Here is a 2,857-nt window from a genome sequence, read left to right on the forward strand (position 1 = left end):
TGATCGTTGAAACTATTGAATAGTAGATGCTTTTGCACAATCCCATAGCAAGTCTTTGAATTGCTTTGCCCTCCAATTAGCTTTCATGTTTTCATGGATATGACGAAGACAATAACGATGCTCAGCGCATGGAAACAACTTGGCTATAGCAGGTAACACTCCTTATATAATGGAAAATTGTATTAAAAGTATATCATATATAATGTATTAATTTGATATTCGAATTAATACCTTTTGTCTGTCTGTCATAAACGTAAAATTTGAGTTTGTTCCTAAACCCAAATCATCCCCTAGACAAGTTAGAAACCAAGTCCATGAGTTGGTACTCTCAGATTCCACAACAGCATAAGCCAGTGGATATGTTCCATTATTACCATCAATTCCCTACATAAGTAAAAAATTTACAATTAAAGCACCATCAATAACCTAAAATACAACTTTTTATAATATAAATGTAGTTCATATGAAAAAAGGTTACCATAGCTGAAAGTATTTGTCCTGGGTATGGACCCTTCATAAAAGCACCATCGAGACCAAGAAAGTCTCTTCTTCCAGCAGCAAATCCCTTTTTTAAAAGGACCAAGACAGATGTATATGTGCTTGAAAGTTCTAGTTTCTGAATTTGGATTTGGTTGACTCTCTACATCAATCTTTACAGTCGTGTCTGGGTTATGTTTTTGAAGTTCTTGAACATAGTCTCTCAATAGAGCATACTGACCAACATAATCCCCTCGCACCTGATTGAGAGCTTCAGTTCTAGCCCTAAACACTTTCATCTTGGAAAGTCCCACTTGGTAATCACGTTGCAGTTTTTCTTGTAAAGCACGAATTGGAATAGTTGGGTTAGATTCCACCTGAGTTGTAATCTTTTTGGCAAGAAACTTATAAGTACACTCTTTAACATTCCGAGTTTAGAGACAACGATGTTCTTTGTTGTAAGACTTGACCATCCAGTTTATATCACGTTTCCATTTACTAGCGTAGAGGCTCCACGGGCACTTCTCTTCATCTTCATTGTTGACTTCTTGTTGACCTTCCCCACTTTTGTCTAAGTTTCCCAGTTTTGGTATTGTCCCCCTACACACAAATCTTACCCTATTCTTGTCATTTTTTTTCAAAACCAAGTTCCCTTCTTGTCTCAATAGCATGGACTTTAACTCTTTCTTTAAACTCTTGGGCTGTATTAAAGGTTTGAAGGATATAAAATGGTTCAGCAACATTTGCTTCATCATTCTCATGAGCTCGTTGGATAGCTTTGATGGTCTTCTTTCGTTGACCAACTGGACCTTCATCTGAAGATGATCCTGAAAAAAGTACCTCGTTATTTAGTACTTCATTAAGCTCTCCAACTTCATTCTCTTCTTGTACCACATTGTCATTCATACCTCCAACCCACTCTGCATCCATATCAATGTTATCATTGAAATCATTCATGTCAACTTCTACATCATCTAAGATGTTGTCATTGTCAACATAAAAGTCTATATCATCGGACTCACTGGATTTATAACCACTATCATCGTCAAAGTTGTCCCCACTTCCAAATTCTTCTTCGTTTATGTCCTCAAACATGTCCCCACTTTCAAATTTAGACCATGGATCTTCTCCACCCTTGTTACCATCCCTAAATTCAACTTCATTCGTGTGCTCAAATATGTCCCCAATTTCAACTTCAACACATGGATTTCCTTCCTTGTTATTATCCCCATTATCAGTTATGTCCATATTGTCATCTCCAGTGACGTCCATTACATTAGCCTCTTTAGAAGCATCCCCAACAACATTTGTCTCCCCAGTATCATACCAATCTAAGAAAAGCCTACGAGAACATGATGGAGGTTCAATAATTTCCTTTATTTGAACTTTTGCTTGATTTGGCGACATTGTGTACGTATGTAATTGGGTTTTTCCATGCTTAATATAGACTTCAATCAACTTATGCTTGGAAATGAAGGTACCCAGATGTCTCACATCCTGATCACTACCCAAAGCAAATAACCCGAAATCTAAATCTGAAAAAGGTCGTTTAAAGTGATAGTACAAAGGTATACCTTCATCAACATAGCCTAACTGTTCCATCATTTCATCAATGTCATGCACTGAGAAAGTATCCATGTCGAGTAAGTCTATATACGTTTGTTTTCCTTTGATGTACTTTCTTCCAGGAAATTTGGCGAACTCTCCACCATGGTATAACCTAATGGAAAAGATTGTCGGATGCCCCCCTGTGAAATAGCCCACTTCAGATAACGTTTCAACAAAATCCAAGTTATAGAAGATTGAGAGTGAGAGAATACTTACAGTAATGACGTCCAACATCAATTTCCTCCATATTTGCACGTATACGCCACAACACCATTGCGTTTTAGAGGAGAAGATATCACGATTAGGGTTTTCTTATCGGAATGTTGAAATTTTTCTGGGTTTTCTGAATGAAAAGATGGAGTACAGAGCAAAATGATCGCCTCTTCGTATACAACATGGCGGTAACACTAGAATATTAAAAAGACAAAAATACCCCTGCGTGGAAGTGGGGTGTTTTAACACTAGAATATTAAAAAGACAAAAATACCCCTGCGTGCCTTGCACGTGGGGTGTTTTAACGGAGCAACTAGACGGGATGTTAAGTGAGGGACCAGGAGGGTGATGAATTTTACCATTAGGGATCATCCGAGTTAAAAATCTTGCTCAGGGACTAGGCGCGCAGGTTACCCCAAACCACAGGGACCATCCATGTAATTTACCCTTGTTTAAGTTTATAAATTCTTAAAATTTCTAGTTTATTTAAACTAATTTTCTTAAAATTATGAAGTAACTTAATATCTTAGAATACTAGGGTTTATCACTACCCAATCCC

The sequence above is a fragment of the Lactuca saligna genome, chromosome 8, assembly GCF_052625555.1.
Source record: "Lactuca saligna cultivar CGN05327 chromosome 8, ASM5262555v1, whole genome shotgun sequence".
NCBI classification, from domain to species: domain Eukaryota; kingdom Viridiplantae; phylum Streptophyta; class Magnoliopsida; order Asterales; family Asteraceae; genus Lactuca; species Lactuca saligna.